Source organism: Enhydra lutris, unplaced genomic scaffold, assembly GCF_002288905.1.
Source record: "Enhydra lutris kenyoni isolate GAN:26980312 unplaced genomic scaffold, ASM228890v2 scaffoldscaffold64, whole genome shotgun sequence".
In the NCBI taxonomy this organism is placed as follows: domain Eukaryota; kingdom Metazoa; phylum Chordata; class Mammalia; order Carnivora; family Mustelidae; genus Enhydra; species Enhydra lutris.
Window position 1 is genome coordinate 4,145,810 of NW_019154148.1, and position 19,894 is coordinate 4,165,703.

A 19,894-nucleotide genomic window follows, 5' to 3' on the forward strand; every position below is an offset into this window, starting at 1 on the left:
ATATGGTAGATCCAGGATGTTGTCGCATATATATATTTACATATATGTATATGTATTATATATATACATATACGTATATATATATGGTAGATCCAGGGTGTTGTCGCATGTGCATTTATTCTTCGTGATTCCTCGCGAGCAGATGTCTGTACGTAACTTGGGTTCCCCCGCAGAAAAGAGAACGTGGGCCCCGGCCCCAATTAGGGAACAGGTATAGTTTCTAATGCATCCACTTTGCAGGCCCTCGGCCTAAGGGCACCCGAGACCCTGGTCCTCCTCCCCATGCTTCTCTCGGCCGGCCGCCCCCACGACTGGTAAAACACGGCTTCGAGAACTGCTCGGCCGCCAAGCGTTACTTTCTATAAAGGCTGTGGCTCTGGCCCGCACGGTCTGCGAAGCCCACGGGGAAGCGGGGAGTGGGGGCGCGGCGGGGGTCCGGGGGGGGGTGGGTGGGACGCGGTGCGGCCGGACGCGGCGGCACCAGGCCGGAACTGCAGGGCGTTTGCGCGACCGCAAGTTCACGCGGCGGAGGACGGCTGTGCCTGCCCTGCTCTGTGCGGCCGTAACAATAGCGCCGTGTAAGAAGTTGCGATGTACTTCTCCCGCGAAGCTGCTGGATCCTCTCTGGGACTGCGTCCTACTGCTGAAGTTTACTTATTTCTGAGGACGGTCCGCACAGGTCCCAAGTCTGACAACAGATTATGGCTGTTGTTAACCCCGTTCTTTGTACTACAGTCTCCGCGCTTGCTTGGAATGCTTTATTAACATGTTCTTTGTGCGTTAACTAGTAACCGTGTTCATCTCCTCGAAGTGTGTTTTTAACCGCACGCACCACGGGCTTTTATCCAGTTCCTCCGGGTGCATCGAGCGTCCATCACTTCTGGGATCTACCTCTTGATACAGTAATCAGAATTAGAAAGGCCCATCGTTCACTTAACCTCCTCCTTTAAAACTTTTCCATTTAAGAAAATCGATGAACAGATCCTTTCTTGTAACTCGCTCCTGCACTACGTCTATTTTTATTTATTTTTCTCATTTGGCAGAGCTCAGTGATGCTGTCCGGGATTTCCACCCCCCGCCTCCCCCCCCCCCCCCCCCCGGTCTAGAGCAGATGCGGGGGTGGGGGCAGCTGGGGCTGCGCTCCAGCCGGAGCCAACCCCACCGGGACCTCCACCCAGAGCGCGGCGTGGGCCGGGAGTCGCGGCGGAAGGAGCCTCGCGGGCCAGTCGGTGCAAGGCTCCACCTGCAGCCACACTGCGTAGGCTCTCCCTCTCTCCGCCACGCTCGCTCACATTCACACACAAACACCACAGCCCTCCTCTGGGTCGGAGGAGACGCCAGCCAAAGGAGGCGGGGTTGCAGGAGGAGAGTCCGCTCTGCGCAATCCAGTCCGGGACTTGGCTCCGCCTGGGAGCCGCGGCCTCTCCGGTGACAGAGGAGTAGCGAGCGGCACCCGGTGAGGCTGCAGCCAACTCCGCTCCTCGCGCACTCGGCTGCCCAGGCGCTCGGGACGCAGCAGCGGCGCTTCTCCGCGGGGCCCACCGCCCGCGATGCCCGCTTAGGAGCGGCGGCAGCTGCCAGCATCGCCACGCCCGCGGCAGCGGCGCTCGCGGTCGCAGAGCGGGGCCACAGCGCGCCCCCTGCCCCAGCCCCCACCCCGCCCCCCACCCTGAAATGACTTGTTAATCCGCGCAGACACCACCGAAGGGACTCACCGGAGTGGAATCCAAGTGGAATTTGGATTTGGAGAAGAGTTTCTTGAACATTTACTCCTTCCTTGTTGGTTTTTTTTTTTTTTTCTTTCTTTTTTCCTCTCCCCTTCTGTGCCTGTCACTGGAGATGATCACGGCGCGTTTGCTTCCCAGAAAGTAGTCGCCGCGACTGTTACCCCCAAAGAGACAAGCACACATGTAGGAATGACAAAGGCTTGCAAAGGAGAGAGCGCAGCTTGCGGCCCGGAGAGATCTCCTCGATAATGGATTACTAAATGGGATACACGCTGTACCAGCCCGCTCCGAGCCCCGGCCGCCTGCACGTCGATGCACCGAAAAGGTACGGCAGGGGCGCCCCGGCGCGCCCCACCTCCCCGGCGGCTCGGCTTCAGGCATCGGGTCCCGGGGCCGCGGCCGGCACTCGCTGCCCGCTTTGTGGTAGCTGCGTTTTATTTAGTCTGGTGTCTGCCTTCCGAGCGCTGTCCGGCCCTTGGGGAGCAGTGGTGAGCCCAGCCCGCCGCTCCTCTCCGCCCTGTGCCCGAGAGACCGCGGGGCTCCGCGTTGCGAGCTTCCCCACCCGCGCTGCGCACACGCCCGGCGCCGCCCGGGACCGCGACCGCGCGGTGCTGCTTGGCTGGGGAATGTGTGTGCAGGACCCGGGGCTCGTCCTCACTTTCGGGCCAGCAGGGAGCAGAGAGGCCCCGAGAGGGTGGGATCCTCAGAAGCGCCGGGTCCTGGTGCACGAGCTGGGGAAAGGGTTCTGCCCTCGAGGGCTGGAGGACGTTGGGTAGAAGAGCGCTGTTTTCGCCCAGCACCAGGTTTGGGTTCTGTGGTGTGAGAAGGGGTTCCACAGAGACGGTGGGAAAGCGAAGAGAATCTTTTGTTGTCCGCTCGGGGTCTGGGCTGGGCTCTGTGGAGTGCGGGAAACTTGTAATGGCCCTGGTACCCGTGCGCCTTGCCACTTGGTGACATCCCGGCTTTCGCGGCCACTGGCACCAGGGGTTCCGGGCTTTGTTTGCTCGAACGAGTGCCCAGGAATGGTCTCCTCCCGTTGTGGCGCGGCGCCCCCCGCCCTGGGTCCACTATCCCCCGCTGCAGCTCCCTTCTGGCCGGCGAGGACAGCATCTGTCGCGGCTGCGTCCCCCTCCAGCACAGAGCCCGCCTCGCTGCGCTCTCCCCCGAAATCTACGAGGTCCCTCTAAAAGGAGTTGTCCCGGAGGGGTAAGGGTGGAAAGACTTGCAAAAGATGACCCAGTGCTTGCTACCCGGACGAGAGCTCTGTTCGGGCCACGGGGTCTGGATGTCTGAACCACTCGCTGGGTCCTAGAGAGCTGTCTGGAGGGCAGTGGGGCGCTGGGGAGCTAGCCCGACAGTGCCCACCCTCCCTGTACGACAACGCTGGGGTGGCAAGTGTCTTTGCTCCAGATTCTCTGCTTTTTTTCTCAGCTCCCCACTGTCGTATATGCTGCAAAGCAGGATCCTGAGGTCCGCTCCCTCCTTCCGCGACCCGAGCCGTACAGGGGGAGCCAGGGAGCAGCCCCGAACTTGCGCGTTTCGGGAAAGGAAACAGGATTCCGCCGTCTTTCCCGTTCCCTCGCCACCTCGCCACCCCTCCGCCCAGAGCCGCCTCTTCCAGCACGGGGTCACTCTACCCGGCGCTTCTGGAAAGTTTCTCTGAAAGCCAGGGGCGGCGGGCACGACAGTACTGGGGCTCTGCCTGTGCAGCCCACGGGAAACCGAACCCGGAGGGAAGAGGGTGGGCCGCCCAGGATGCGTGGAGTTAGGTCTGGTCCACAGCCAGTGGCTCCCCCATCCAGCAGTCAGCTGGGTTGGGGTCTCAGCGCCGCATTTGCTGGTCCAGTCGAGAAAGCAGTGGCGAGGTGGTGGGAAGGGAAGTTCAGGGGCAGGATTCGGGATGCTGGTGCGGCAACTGGACAGCGGCTGGCGCACGGGTGCGGGTGGACACAGGCCGGGACTAGGTACCAATTCCAAGTGCAACATCCCCAGCCTCCCACCCCCACCCCCAAAAATGCCACGCGCATTTTTCCAGGCGGCGGGTTTCCAGGGAGGAACGGAACAGGGAGCCAGGTGTTCCTGGAGCGGGGGAGGAACTGCTGTCTTCACAGCCAAGGAAAGAACTTCCAGCAGCGGCCTCCATCCTGCATCCAGCGGGCAGCCCCAGTGGCCGTTGGAGTCGGTCCTTGGGAGCAAGGTGGCTGCTTTGAAAATGCGGTGGCCAGCCATGGGATCACTCTCTGCTTACACCGCATGGAAATCTAGTTGCTACTTATTGACTGTGATCCATGAAAGGTTTAAAACACAGGCAAAGGCGCGCGCGAACGCGCGCGCGCACACACACACACACACACACACAAACACTCAGACGCTTACGCTTGTATGCACAACTTTCTCTGACTCAAATCTGAAAAGATGTTTAACCCAGTTGCAGCGTTTTGCCAGCTGGTCTCAAGAAAGCTATGTAATGCCCCCCAGCGCTGGTTTTTAAGTCTTTCCGGGGTAGGAAGGTCGAGTGTCTTTGCCTTGTCTTTCTCTAATCCTGGTAATTGTTGGTCTTCCTTCAGACATACATCTCAGGCGTCAAATCCACTCTGATGGCAGGGGAAAGACTGCTGGTTCCAGACACATGCATCCTTTATTTAGGCTTTTTCACGCAAAGTAAAGAAGCCTGGGCTCAATTCTCAATGAAAATATCGTATTTTTGCACCTTATCCAAATGGCTACGACAGGTCAAGACTGCAAGCATTTCGTGTGTGTTTTTTTAATACCCTGTTTAGTCTGCATGGAGTTTTATGATTTATAGTAAGCTCTGATTAAACTACTCCAGGCCCCAAAGTTAATTATTAACCTAACCTTAAATACTGTGGCAGAACGGTGTCTCCACCTATTAACTTAAACTGTTAAAAGGTAATTGCACTATTTGAATTTGGTTTACCCATGCTTGCTTATATGGTGACTTTTTTAGTTGACTCTTGAGTAACCCCCACTCTGTACTAGGATTCTGGTTTTACGATATTCTTGAATGAGGCACTTTGCAAACCAATCTGAAAGCAGAGAAAAATGGAGTATCAGGTTTAAAACCTCATTTCTGTGTTAGGTCTTTTTTCAGCTTGATAGAAAGCAAGCGCTCTAGCTCCTGTGTGTGTGGTTTTTGTGTGGTGACAGTCTTCCTGAAGTGCTGTGTGTTGCAAGCCATCCCCCTGTAGAGATGGGCCACAGTCTTCAAGAATGCATATGAAGCACATATGCAAATTCCAGCAGCCACCCAAGAATCATTGTCTCAGGAGCCATCTGCAGAATATACTTATTGGATAAAACATCTACATTTCAATAGGTTAAAAATTCCCAAGAACTGGAGTAGAAACCCAAGTAAATGTTGAATAGATGCATGAAAGAAACGGGCCCACAGAATTCCCATTTCTCCACTAAGAGTGGACCGGTTGTCTCCCCCTCTACAGTGGCTTCGAGTGAGTGGTTCTTATCAAGTGGCAATGAGTGCAACTCTGTATTTACACACACAGTGACACACATACACAAACACACAGCCCTCGAGTTCTTTCCAAGTCTAGTGAATGCTTTTTCCCATCATTAAAAAAATATAGCATTTGCATCTTGAGTAGGCGGATAACATTTCTTAGTATGTTGAATCAGAAGGATAGCAAGAATTACAAGACTGTTATCTTCATTGAATAAAAATAAGCCACCCAAATTAAGAACTTGTATTAAATTCAAAATAAATACTCATGCTTTAAAAGCAAATGGGTAATTGCACTGCCATAGGAAATAGAAGGCAAAATACTGTTTTGAACAAGGAGGTGAGGCAGATATTTTACTGTGTGTGCATAGCGGTTCAGCTCTTTTCTGAACAGGACAAAAGCGTGATCACGGGAGAAGTTTTTTAGAACTAGATTGCCAAAGGCGAATATATTCTCCCATCTTATTTGTTTGCAGAAAAGAATCACAGAACAAGCCAAACTAATTGCAAATGCTTTAATTAAGCATCTGCCGTTTGCAGCAGTATAAAGCCTGAGAGAGATTGCCTGCCTCTCCCTCTGCCTCCCCCCGCCCCAGGTTTAGACAATTTATTGTCCTCCTCTCAGAGTGGGTGTTCCCTGGGTGTTCCCACTTCCAGAGGAAGGTGGAGCCTGGCACTGGCAATGTCCTGCCTGCTCACCCTCCCCTATCAGTGTCCCCTACTCTTCTGAGGTTCCCTGGAGCCAAGCTGTCTCAGAGATGTTTCTATTCCAGAGTGAAGGCTTTTCTCATCAACTGAGCTATTTTCTGCTGGCAACCACACTGGTGGCCTCCTGGGGATATGGTAAGGTAGGGGAGGGAGGGAGGCATTTAATCCCTCTGAAATGGGCAAGGAAGATGTCATACCGCATAAACCTCAAGGGGAGAGGGCTTACAGGATACCTCTCAGCATGGGACCATTACAGTAGCGCATATACACAAGGGTATCCTGCTCTGTGAAGCAGGTGAGTTCCTGCAAAACTTTTTGATTAGAGTAATTCCCATTATACTAATGGAGAGTGTCCTAGAAGTGTCAGGACTCAATACAGAGTTTCCCAAGTAACCTCTTCAGCCCAGACCTCTCTCCTGGGTCTCTCAACGAATACATCCAACAGGTTAGGTAGCTCTTCTTGGATCTAACAGGCGTGTCAAACTTAACACATTCAGAGCACCAATTCTGGACCTCTTTCCCCCAGTATGCTTTCTTATAATCTTCTCCATCTTGGTAAATGGTATTGCCATCCCTGGAGCTGCTCCCAGGTAGAAACTTAGAGGAGTCATCCTTGACTTTACTGCAGCTCCCCCCCGACCCCAACCCCAGCGGCAGATGCTGCTGCCCACCCCAACCCCCTTCTAGAGCACGTCGGCCTTCTCCAAACTCTTCCACCTCTGAGGCCCTCACGCTGGCTGAGCCACGAGGCTATTGTACCAGCCTCCCAACTAGTCCCACGGCTTTGCTCTTGGACCCCTACAGTCTATGCTCAACACAGCAGCCAAACTGATTTTTTTTTTTTTTTTAAATCAAGGCCTGGCTCAGATTCTTTCATCTTCGCCCAGCAGATGCCAAAGTCCAACCTATGGGCCTTCGCAGCCCTACGCCATGTGTGCTCCCTTGCCCACGCCTCTCAAATCTCCCCCGTCTTCAGGGTTACGTGACTGTGCCTGGCATGTGCTCTTCCATGGCCTGGGATGATTCCTTCCCCAGATAGCTGTGTGCTTTGCTCCTCACACAACTGAGGTCTCTGTGCAAATGTCACTCTCGCCATGAAGCCTTTTCTGATCACCTTATTTACTCCACCCTTTTCCCCAAGACTTCCTAGCCCCCTGGCCTGCCTCAATGTTTTCCCCTTCTCACTTTCTGCCACCTGAGAGACTGTACGTTGTTCCCGGTTATCTTCTGTGTTCCACCAGAACATATGCCACGAGGAACAACTTTTGCCATGTGTTACTGCTTCATCTCTAGCACCTGTGCCTGGCATGCCAATGGCCCTTCCCAACAAATATTTGTTCAGTCAATTAATTGACTCATCAATTTAAAAAGAGCAAATCTGGGGCGCCTGGGTGGCTCAGTGGGTTAAGCCGCTGCCTTCGGCTCGGGTCATGATCCCAGGTCCTGGGTTCGAGCCCCGCATCGGGCTTTCTGCTCGGCGGGGAGCCTGCTTCCTCCTCTCTCTCTCTGCCTGCCTCTCTGCCTGCTTGTGATTTCTCTCTGTCAAATAAATAAATAAAATCTTTAAAAAAAATAAAAAATAAAAAAATAAAAAGAGCAAATCTTTTTTATAAGCATCTCATCTTTCTCTCTTATCTGCTCTTGTTTCTCCATCTTACTTTTTTTTTTAAAGACTTTATTTACTTGAAAGAGACCACTAGAGAGAGAGCAAGCACGAGTAGGGGGCAGAAGCCAAGGGAGAAGCAGACTCCCCGCTGAACAGGGAGCCTGATGCGGGACTTGATCCCAGGACCCCAGGATCATGACCTGAACCAAAGGCAGATGCTTAACTGACTGAGCCACCCAGGCGCCCCTTGTTTCTCTATCTTAAGTTTTCATCCAATGTAACATAACACTTCTCCGTGCGTGGGGGGGGGCAGGGGGAGACATGCTGTCTTCCATGTACGCAGGTGATCTGTCTCATGCACCATTAGTGGAGTATTCACTGCGGGTTGTTTTCCCAGCCCTGGTGATGGATTGGAGCCTGCTCATTCCCACACTCTCACCCAGTCTGCTCCTGTGGCCGAGAGCACACATCTGCGGGACACCTGGCTGAAGCTGGAGGGATTCAGAGTTAGGTAAAAGCAACTTGCCCAGAAACAGCGCTAGGAAGACAGCCAAGCACTGATGAGGCTTGAGCTTTTGACCTTGGCCTCGTTTGTTCTGCGTTCTAACCACTGGCCACAGAACTGCTGTGCTTTTTGGGAGTTTGCGGATGGTCCTTTTAAAAATTCACCTTTCTGGCAGGAGAGGACAACATGCTTATGAACCCACATTTCCGCCCTGTACTGTGGTCACTGTAGTCGAAGATCCTATACTTGGATGTCCTGAGTTCCAGACTCTATTACCTTGGACGAATCACTTAACCTCTCTCAGCTGCATTATTTTCAACAAAATCTGTGAATAGTAAACCTGTGTGTTCCACGTTGTAGGACCTCTGGGAGAATAATAGGAAGTCACAGATGTGAAGGTATTTGGTAAATCAGGAAATGCACTCTGAAGACCTGGGAGAATCTGATGCCAGTTCCTTTCTCCCCACCCCAGATCGTGGGCCTAGCAGAGATCTTGCTTCACTGTTTTCTAAATCATAAAAGAGAGATTATATTCCGTGGATGTCACATTTTCATATAAACCACATTGTGAAATTAAATAAGGTCCTCAGATTCACTGGAAATTCATAGTCTTCACAGAGCATGGAGAGCAGCAACCCTGTCCATTAGAAAGGCCAACTGCCTCAAGCAACAATGGCTTTCAGTGTGACCATTAAAGAGGGCAAGGTCGCGGGCGTGGCACTCAGCCAGGCATTGGAAAAAGTAAGGGCATTGTTTTTGCTGAGGTGGGTCCTAAAACAATTCATGTCAGTGTAAGCATTAATGTAGGACAGAAGTGTCAGGGTGAACCAGGGGTAGGAGGAGAGGAGTTTGGGTCCTTGCCGTGATAAGGGCAAATTCACTAAGATTTGGCGACATCGGGTTTACAAGTGTGGAGGGATGGTCAGGGGAAGGCAGTGGGCAGCGAAAGGGACAATGCAGAGACCACACTTCTTAGGCAGACTCAACACACTGGGATTCACATCCCTTTTTTTTTTTTTTTTTTTTTGCCAATTATAAATAGCGTGACTTTGAGCCAGTTACTTCTTTGCCTCAGTTTCCATCTGTAAGATGCTAATAGGATGCTAATGTGGTTGCTGGGAAGAGTAAATATGGTAACATCTGTAAAATTCATAGCCCGAGGCATGGCACATGATACTCGCTCATGAAACATTAGGTGTTATTTTTATTTGGGTGACAAAAGTCGGGAGAGTGCCCTGGTGGGGAGAGTAGAAAGGGTAACAGTCAGAGAGGGTGCAAAGGAAGCCACCTCGGGACCAGAAATGAACATTCCCACTGTGGGTTGGCCCTGGTGACGCGGGTTTTCAGCTGGGAAGCCTGTGAACAAGTCACCGGCATGGGAAGAAGAGCCGTGAACCTTTTCCTGACTTTGGATGTTGACATCTCACACCCAGAATATGGAAGAAAAGACATTATGCCAATAAAACCACTGTGGGCAGCACAAGACTTTGTATTAGACAAGAGCCTAAAGGATGAAGGGAAAAAAGGATCGCCTTCACTTCGAACATCTTAAAAGAAAATACACAGTCTGCATGCACTCGAGAATCTGAGAGCAGCCCGTCGTGTTGGTTCAGGGTCGAGATGAACAGATCCCAAGGGCCCTACCTATCACAGGAGAGAAGCTTGTCGGCTGACTGCTCCAGGAGGCTGTGGCTGGGACTTCTGCCCGAGGGCCGTCGTAGTGGCCTTCCATCCACGTGCAGGGTCACTCTTCCCTGGCTAAGCCTGAAATCAGTTTAGGAGAGCAGTGAGTCTCCACGCAGAAGCAAAACACTAACCTTCCCCACCAAATGTAGCAAAGAGTTAGTTGGCTGACCCCAAGAGAGCTGGTATTTACTCTCCTGACTGGTATCCTGTCCTATTACCTGACATCGGACTCAAATGATAGTCATCCAAGTTCTTACCGGTAAGAAGAATCTCACTTCTAAAAGGCACAGCAGAAGGGGCAATAAATTGGTATGATCACCACAATTCCCTGATAGACTCCTCCTTGCACCCAGGGAGAACAAGACTCCCTCCCTGGCCTAGAATCACAGTTATTTTCACCCAGGAGAAAAAAAAGAAATGTCTCTTAAACTTTTTAAGTGGAAAGCGGATGTCAAGAGAGTGAAATAAATCCACAATTAACATGCTCCAAAGGCTGAAGGGCAACGTCTTCCTAGCAGCAAGTGTGCTGACTGTGGCTCTGAAAATATTGTTAGACAGGTATTTCCACGTACAGCCCGTGGATCTGAGGCTTTCAGTGAACACAACTCGGCACTTTCTGGTGGTTTCCAACTAACCTATCATTGCCATCTGTGGAAAGTTTAATTCAAAGAATCCACGCCAATTAAAAAAAATTTAGCAGAATCTCTAAAATGATGCTATTTCACCCCTCTCTCATCCCTTTTGTCCTCCTCCACGTTTAAAACCAAGTCTTGGCCACGATTTGATGGGAAACACTTCTAGAACACAACAGGATCTGACACTGAACACCGTGAAAACATGCCCCCCCCCCCCCGCCGGAAAACCAACATTTTAGGACCTGGGACAAAATAAAGAAGGTACTAATTACAGTTGGATGTTCGATAAGACTTTTAGAGACAAGCTTTCTTTGACGCATCCATTCTCCTTTCCTTTTTCCTATTCTGAGTCTTTCTTTAAGGAGAGGAGTCAACCTTTTCATTAATGTTGCAACGACTCCAGTGCTTCCCCACCCCTCCCCCAGACTCCTACTGTCCTTGAACGAGGAAACTGAGAGAATACTGATTGAGCTGGTGAATGGAAACGTTCCTTTCCTGAAAATGGAATGCTTTATGAAAAACTGCATTACACACACACACACACACACACACACACACACACTCAAACAATCCAACAACTGTCTCTCCTCCTTTCTACCCCGGAGAACCACAGGACTCCATTCACATATCTTGGTGTTTGAATGCATTTGTTCTTGGGCCTCAAATACCCAGGTGGAAAACCAGTCTAGGAAGCCTTTCGTTATTCCAGAAACGTGAGCATGTGAGTTACTAAGAACATTCTCATCTCTGCAGGGCGAGCGAGAAATAGAAACCAATTGTTTCTCGCGCTCTGAACCGAAGTCCATGCAGCAGAATGGCAGTTGGGTGGATTCTGACAAGGAGAATACTTGTAAATGGTCCACGAGATGGATTCTGGGCTAATTCTTCTCGCGTCATGAATGATGGCCCTAGCTAGACACTGTCGCTGGGATCTTCATCTATTAATCATGGAGGCTGCTTTCTTATTCGGTTGCCATAGTTTCAGTGCCTCAGATAGTGTTGGGGTGTCTGGGGAGAGGTTTGAGGTAGACAGGGGCTTGCAAGCCTGGCAGTTATTTTGGCACGGGGCGGGGGGGGCTCTGAAAGCACCGAAAAAACCGCCTCACGTGTAATTCAGGGTTGGATTAAAAGAGGCAACTTCTGAGTGTCTCCCTGGACCTTGTTATGTGCACGTCCAGCTGATATTTACTCCAGGATCTGCCTCTTGCTCAGTCCTGCTGGTAAAAAAAAAAAAAAAATTTACCGTCCAGGGACTGATGTCACTTTCATCTTTCCACCAGAAAGCCAAAGGGTGCGAGCTCTTCATTAAGGCTCCTCAAAAGTGTGGAGGTAAATGAGGGCATTCATGGCTTCGCTCACAATTTCAGGTTCGTAATTCGGCTTCGGCTCTGCGGATGCCTAAATAAACAGAATGACCTCAGGAGAGCTGGCCATGTTGTGCTCTGGTACAGCAGTGGAAACATTCTGGGCTTTCCTTCAGGTTTAACCTCCATTATTTTTTTAGGGTTGGCGCCCATTACTAACAACCATTTCACCGCATTTCGCGACAGTGGCCCGGGGAGGGGGCTCCTGCTTTGTTAGCTCTTGGGTATGGGAGCATTTCTCTCCTTTCTGTACTCAGCATCTTTGGCTGTTTTGCCTTTAGGTTTGCAACTTCAGGGTTGATCAGGAAAAGCTGTCCGGTTGTGTACATACACTGGCCGACCGAGTCAAGGAAAGGCGGGCAGGAGTAAGCTGCTGCAAGACGGAGAGACACACACTCTGTGATTTATGTGCTTCGTGGGTGATGTAGAACACAGCTTTCCTTTGTTAGGTACATTTGGCCTCGTGTAACAGATACTGGTACACTTCTTAATGCTTTAGTTCCCATTTCTCAAGTGGACTTTCAAGGACTCCTACCAGTCCAAGCCAAGCCATTTCATTCCTTTGTAGATTAAAACATAAAATAAAACCACCTCACACTTGAAGCAAACAGCCCTGAATTCAGGACATGCAAGGCATCAAATACAAAGCCAGGCAAATGCACAGGAAGGAAACCTTGAATTCACTACAAATGGGTCTCATCTAGAAATTAGTCACTTTTTTTTTCCTTACTAGAAGATGACTGGGTTTTATTGCAGGGTGAGCTTCAAAGCAGCCGTTTTTAATTCCCCAGATCCAGCCTGCCAAAATTTTTTGTAAGATGAACAAGCATTTTTAATGCACGTGCCTATTATATTGGCCCCTCCCCCACGCAACCGCACTAAATGACTGATTTTAGAGGCCAATAATTTCAAGTAAATTAAAAGGATAACATGGCCTTAATTGCTACTGGCTTCACCAGGCTTCTGGGCACCGGAATTCCTTGAGGAGAAACACTTTTAAGTGTCACAGCAGTTTCTGATCACGTGGTCTGGTTTACCCATAGGCTGCAATTACTGTACCCACCCCCCACCCCAGCCTTTCTCCCCTGCTCCCTCCCCATATCTCTGGGAAGCTAAGAAAACTTGCATTTGTAAGTTCAGTATGGAACTTGGTGGGAACTATGGACCTCTGATTATTTGGCAGGGTAGAAAATAGGTCTTGCTCATTTCACAGTATTCTCCTAGGTGAGTTGGTTTTTTGGTTTTTGGGTGTTTTAAAAAGGCAAAGGGATGGGGAGGACATTGCCACTAATAGTTCAGATCAGAAGCTTTTTTTTCATTGGAAGAAGAGTTTCGGTGAATTCAATTGGCTGTCCTCTCGGCAATAACAAGATTGTCGTTACTCTTTGGTATCCGGGCAGACAAAGTACTGCACACGTAGCCTAAAGAAAAGTAAGCAATACTTTCGTATGAACGTCGGTCAGATACAATGTGGACTTTAATTAACCTTAATTAATGATTTCTGATTACAGATTTTCTTTTGTGCCTCCAAGACACCAACACCTTGGAGGCTGTGTTTTGGTGGAACATTTCCAGACAGCAGTGACTTGAACATGCTTCCATTATCTTGCCCTGCAAACCATATTAGATTCTTATGTGAAGAATGTGATTCTGCATCATTTGCAAAATGGTCAAAGGAAGAAGTATCACTTGAGGGACAACTGAAATTTATTACACGATACAGAGCACTTTTAATCTTTGGGGGAACCATTTTTCATTTTAAAGGAATTTACTTATCAAAACTGATAGTTACTGGTTCCTAGGGGGACCCAAGGCCCTTCCTTCCCAAGACTGAATGGGACGTTGAGTTCTTTCAAATGAAAGAACTGCGGGTGGTGGGCCAAGTGGGATTTCCTTTGCCCTAAAGTACCTGTTACCATGTGCTAAATGTAATGACCGGGGAATACTGTAAGCATGGGAGAGAAATAGGTCTTACTTTTGCTTAAAAGTACTTTTTCCTGTGTCATGAGTTCTACAACAGATACCAAGAAGCTGAATTATCAAGTTAATGCACTACTTAATGTTCAACTTTTAACTAGAGGGTCTAATAAAAGTTATCATATATATTAATTAGATATATTACAAATTTCTTATTAATTTTCTGTGTGAGAAATCATTCTATAGTTTATATAAAATTCTAATAGCGCATGGCCCATCTAGTTTGGCATAATTTGTGCTTATGAATTATAAATGCTTAACTTTCACAATTAATCTTACCAATCTATAAGCATGATAATGAGAAATTACCTAAGTTAAATTGATTTGTCATATTTGCTGTACTGTGTTCTAGGGTAGTGATTATCTAAGATAGTTTTAAAGATGGTTGTCCTGTTCCATGCAATATGGCTTTACTTTTTGTGGAAGTAAAGTCTACCCAAAGATCTCAGGCTTGCCCAGCCAAGGGGAGATGCTGATGGTATCAAAAGTATAAAGAACAGAGTAAGTTTCCTGTGTAGCCAAGAAAAAAGGTAACAAACATCCACTGGATACTTTTCTCTTTAAAGGGATGTACAGAGTACAGTGAAAGGTTTTCTATTCAAAAGTCAACTTTTATCTACAAGGTGTTTCCTCTCATTTGTGGTGAGGGGAAGTTCGCCATGTTGAATATGCTGATTAATTAATTCTCCGGGGATATCTTAGAGGGTGGAGCTTTCGTTCCCATATTTTGTCATGTCCAGAACATAAGACCTGTTAATATTGCCCAAACACATCCGTTCCCGAGAATGAAAAGGACAACATAATTGCCTTTGCTGGTCGGAAACAGCCACATCCAGTTCCCCAGCAGCTCCTACAACTGCCAGGTGTGCAAGAGAAGGCTTTGAAATGTTGTGAATAGCTTGACATTATCACAGTGGTATTGAAATGCAAATTCTTCTGAGCAGAACTTGAAAAGGTTTTAAATGTAGAACTAGGACAGTATCTTTTCTTTTCTTCGCTTGTTGTCGACCCTACCTAGTGGTGGTAACTCCAAGTGCTTCTTCTATTGAAAGTAATCATAACACATTTGCATATTTCACCGTTTCTCACTGCCTGTGTTTCAAGTGAAGACACACTTTCCCCGGGTGGTACCTTTTGGGGGAGAGGATGGACTGGCTTCCAGCAACGAAGTGTAAACACGGGACTTGTTCAGCCTAGGAAGGCTATCACATTCCGAAATCAGGCTAGCTGATAACCATCAGCATCACCAGTAAATGAGAGTTATTATGAATAAAAAAGACCTTACTTAGAAGGATATCTTTCAAGGTGCGTTTATAAACATTGCCTCACTGGACATCATTACAAACTGGGTTAGGCAGGGCAGGGATTGTGATGCCAATTTGAAGATGAGATAGCCGAGGTTCAAAGAGGTCAAATTATTTGCCTGAGTACACCTCCAGAGAGGGAAGGGCTTGGAACGGGGTACCCAACCTTCTGAGTCCGAGTTTTGAACACCTCCACTCCACTGCACGTTTTCCTCAATATGTAAACAATTCTGAAAAATGACTACAGCCTCCTAAGCACAGATGCCATCACATTCTGCCTGTTACGCAGGTTTAACAAAGACAAAGAACAAGTTCAGAAGTAGCTTTCCAAGGGGTGACTGGGTGGCTCAGTCGTTAAGCATCTGCCTTGGTTCAGGTCATGATCCCAGGGTCCTGGGATGGGGCCCCACGTCAGGCTCCCTGCTCAGCGGGGAGCCTGCTTCTCCCTCCCCCTCTGCTCGTTCTCTCTCTCTCTCTCTCAAATAAAAAAAATAATAATAATAATGATAATTTTTTTTAAAAAAGAAGTAGCTTTCCAAGGACACCAAGTGTGGTGTCTGCAACTGGGCTCCAAGTTCCTGCTTCTCAGTGGAACGCCATTTTGGGACACTGTCCCCAGAGGCTCTTAGGGGCTAGAGTGGTCCTCTGAAAGGAGATGAACTGAAAAATGGAGGCTGTTTGAGGACGTTTTTGATGGGGCTTCTGGTCCTGTTTTACAGAAGGGCCACAAATAAACGGTGACCGTGGTACAGGGAGGATCCTGAGGGGCAGAAAGTTGAACAAGATACTCCGGCAGGAGTATCCTCCCAGGGCCCATAACTTGTAGCTCATCAAATAGACGCACGCTTCTAGCAAGGAGTACACAGACCGTCTAGGTCAACATGGGTGGACCTTCCCTCCAACAAAGGTCATTTTATTCTCTGGTCCCTGCTACCAGGTCTACTGAAGGCAGCGGAGTACAGAGGTGGCACTTACTCTAGGCAAGTTCGGGGTGCTACAGAGACACCGTGATGACCTAGTTCAGAACGCATGGATAACAGAGGCCGGACAGTGGGCCCCCGTCTGGCAAGCAAGGGAGATAACATGAAAAATCATTTTGGTGTAAGGTCTGACGGTTCTCCATCCCCACAGCAGAGTGTGTTTGCTAAGCTGAGGTCCTGAGCTGAGGATGCTAAGAAGGGCAGGAAGGGGCACTCTGCCCGGCTGGGAGGCGAGGCAGGACTTTGTGAAGGAGGAGGCATCTGAGTTTCGTGAAGATTTCAGGATGTGGGAAGGAGGGGAGGAAGAGCCGTGGGTCTGGGGGAAGAGCAGGAGCAAAGGCCCAAGGCAGGGAAATGGAGGACTGGGTTCCTGAGCAGCAAGGGGGTCTTCCTGGCGACTGGGGATGTGGCATGGAAGCCCGAGGACAGAAGGAGATTGGGAGCTCCCTGTGGAGGGCTCTCCCCGGCTCAGGAGGGGACCCGGAGCTGCAGGCTGTTGAAGCTTTTTGGCAAGAAGATGACGTCATCAGATGTGTGTCTGAGGAACGTAAGTCTGCTAGCACTGGGAACAGAAAAAAGGAAACAGAGTCAGAGCGTGTTGGCAAGATACAGCCGTCAGGACGTGGCGACCAGCTGGACGTGTGGGGTAAGGAAGGAGGAGGAGGAAAAATGGCTCCTCCCTGTCCTACTGGGGGAACTGAGAGGATAGTGGGGGGCCAGCAGAACTCAGGTTTATACACAAGAGAGTACACATTTCACAGCCAACATACCCCGTATTTAAACGACACTTAGTAGGCCAGACACCAAAGCCTAGCCCTACTGTGCTCACACCCAGCTCTGTAAAGGGAGTGCTGAAGAGGCTGAAATTCAGAGCGTTTCAACTGTCCCATTTGGTCAGCTGGGGCCTCTTTCTCCCCCATTAGGGAGGTTAATACCAACACAGGAGGTGGGTGATCAGAGAAAAACTAAAGCACCGTCCAGCACATCTATAAAAATGGGTTACATAGCGCTGGAGAGGTGAGTGCTCATGGTGGGCGCATGGGAGATCAGATACCAAGCCCGCTGCTCCTGTCCCTTTCATTCTGAACAATTTTACTTGGAGCTCTGAAGTCAGACTCACATGGTTGGTCCCTTCCTTCCCACCCTGCTCTGTGCTGGGGCATATGTGTATGTGTTTACCTCTTCGGCTCCCTTGTACAATGTTACAGATGACATCATTCACAAAACACAAATAACACCTAAACTGTGTTGTTTATTTAATAACACAGTGTTAGCAGACCGCAAGGCCTTATCTGCTATACTGTGCTAAAATTGGACACTGCTTACAGAGTGGAAGAAAAAAATGCGTCTAATAAGATTTCACTTGGGAAGAAATAAATCTTCATTACATCAGTGACTGAGGTATCCTGGGTTTTACTTCATAGTTTCAACCTCTAGATAAGGGTCAGTATAGCAGAGCTGTCCCGCAGAATCCCCTGATGCCCTTAAGAGTTGAGAAGAACTAATACTAATGCTATGAAAAAGAATCCTAAAAAGATGGGAGATTCTATATTTACCCTTCACATCACATTCTTTCAGGGGTTTCTAAATACAACTTGTAATGGGAAAGTTTTGGTCTGTATTTTAAGAAGAGGTTGAAGAACAGAAGTGAAACAAAACCGGCTGGGTCTCATCAGGCGGCTCTAAAAAATTGAGGGAGTTTCCAGAAGGGAGACAAGTTTCGTACAGTTGCTTTCGGGTCTCATTTTTTAAAGGTCGACTCAAATGAAACGTTAAGGAGCAGTTTCATTATGTGGGGGCCCCCATATATGAGTTTGTCTCCGAGTGCTGAGAGACTGAACCATGGATTATTTACCTATTGGTGTATGCCCAATCACTGTTTTGGTGTCCTGCGACTTGTTTCCAACTTGTAGGCTGCCCTCTAGTGTTACTTCATCTCAACACAACCACTTTTGTTCAGCTCCCGTGAAAGGGGAAAAGAACATACACAGATTCCCACCAGCTAGTCTGCAGTGAACCCGACCCCGCTAGACACCATCTCTAACTATGGGGTCAAGAAGCTGAAGCTGCTCAGGTTTCATACATCGTGAACAAATCTGAAGGTGCCCATCACCAAGGCTCTTGATGGCACACAGGATAACAGTGTCCAGAACCACACGCCCTAAAGACGTGTGCACTGAAGTCGAGCTCCCAAATATGAAGTTAAGCACTGAACAAGAAGTGTGAGGATGTTACCGATCTCACGTATATGTTGTGTGTGTGTGTGTGTGTGTGCATGCACAAAAGAGAGACAGATGAAAAAATCGGACTAAATACGTCTAAAAGGCCTTCCTAAGTTTAACTAAAAATTACAACAGTCAAGAAAAACTTTCAGCCACCATTGGGTAGGAGATGCTCGACCAGATGGCCTCCAAGGCTCCGGCATGATTAGCCCTCGGAGAAGAGTTCTCAACCGTCCATATGCGCCCCTGCTCCAAACCTTCAAAGACCCCATTCCAGCCCTCTGTAGTTTTTTCTCTGAAGATAGGAAGGCGAGATGCATGCACTACAGCCTCAACTGTGGCATTAAGTACTTTCTGATGGTAGTGCCAACTCTGCTTTTTCTGGGATGTCAGAATAAGCATAGTCCAAACTCAACAGTAAGTGGAGAGAGTGGATTTCCCACTCAGTGGCTATCTCAGCGGGTTCTCAACAGGCTCCGAAGGTAACGTGATAAGGTTCCAAGAACATCCAGCTCATAGCAGCAGAACGACTGACACGAATTCAATAAAAATGGTTACTGATGACCATGAGGGTCTCTCTACCATTTTGGAACTCCCTTCAGGAAGAACAAGACCACAGGAGGGCTAGACACACAGAGAGTAGGGCTGAGGGTCAACATTCCACTTGGGAGTTGACTTCTTGTCTTCTGAAGGGCTGACAAGAGAGAGTAGTTAAAAGTATGAGCTCTGGAGTTTCCAATTCTCCTGGCTGAGATCTTGGGGAAGTTACCAAGCTCTCTGTGCCTCATCTTCCTCATCTGTAAAATGGGAATACTAAAAGCGCCTACCTCATAAAGCTATTCTCATGACTAAATGAGACTGTAGGTACCAGAAAGCTATCTGGTACATAATAAGCAGTCCATAAAAATGAGCCTATTATAATTTGACAACAGGTTCTCTTACTAGAATTGACTAAATTCAGTGTTTTGTGTCACCGGCAGAGTATGGTTCTTGGCACATAAATTAAAACTGAAAAGACAAGATGATGACAAGATGATGGCATCCAGAAGGGTCTTTCTGCCTGCTTCTGTCTCTGTCTCTGCTCTGTTGTATGTCAGGGCATGATTCATAATAACTAACTGAATCATCACTCCTTATTTTATTTAGGAAATATTCAGTGCATACCTACTATGTGCATCAAGCTATATTACAGACTGGATCCTACTGGTTATTTCCAAAATATTAAACACGGAGTTAGGTGAGGTGACCAGATTTTGTTCCATTTTAATCTGCCTTTGGGGGGTCTGGTGCTCAGGTAGGAGCCTGACTTTATCAGGCTTCTGCTACATGCCCCAAGCTACAACTTTCTTGTCTTCTGGAAATAGAGGATGTAGAAATTCCCAGAGAATAATACCTAAGATTTTATCACTGAGTTTCTATATGCAATATTTTCATTGTAGTTAATGTATTTAAAATCACAAAATTCAGGCTTCTCTGTTAATTTAGTATCTGACTCAGAACCAATGTATATATACGAAAAGGTCATTTTCTACAATACGACTTGGATGGAGTATGTGGCACTGCCCACTTATTCCAATAAATTGAAAATGTCACAGTGGTTCACTGGCTGTAAACCCTTGTTTTTCAGAAAACCTAGTAGTTGAACCACAAAACAGCAAAGTGGGTGGACTGCAAAGTAAATCCCTATTCCAACCAGCCTTCA

At 48.4% G+C, this 19,894-nt stretch overlaps 1 protein-coding gene across 2 annotated transcripts in view; it reads left to right on the top strand.

Moving 5' to 3' along the window:
* Positions 1-1,681: 1,681 nt before the first annotated feature.
* LOC111158918 (semaphorin 6A) overlaps positions 1,682-19,894 on the top strand; it is a 126,138-nt gene continuing 107,925 nt past the window's right edge. For both annotated transcript variants that reach the window (XM_022521248.1, XM_022521249.1), the window contains exon 1: positions 1,682-2,052. The gene's annotated coding sequence lies outside the window, so the exon portion shown is untranslated. The remainder of the gene's footprint in view (positions 2,053-19,894) is intronic.